Source organism: Penaeus monodon, chromosome 29, assembly GCF_015228065.2.
Source record: "Penaeus monodon isolate SGIC_2016 chromosome 29, NSTDA_Pmon_1, whole genome shotgun sequence".
Taxonomy (NCBI): domain Eukaryota; kingdom Metazoa; phylum Arthropoda; class Malacostraca; order Decapoda; family Penaeidae; genus Penaeus; species Penaeus monodon.
The window spans coordinates 30746014-30746237 of NC_051414.1; positions in this window are offsets into that span (position 1 = coordinate 30746014).

Sequence of the window (224 nt, forward strand, 5' to 3'; positions counted from 1 at the left end):
TTCATACCCTTCTCTCTTCATCATCTATCTCATCTCCCTTTCTTTCCTTTTCCATTTTCTTCTTTCCCTTATTTTCTTTTCCTTATTCCTTTTCCTTCTTATCACCTTCACCTTTTCTCTTCTCTTTCTCTCCTTCTTATTTCCTCTCATTTCCTTTCTTCTTCTCTCTCTTATTCCCTCCTCTTCTTCTTCTCCTCTTCATCTTTCTCTCCCTTCCTCATCTC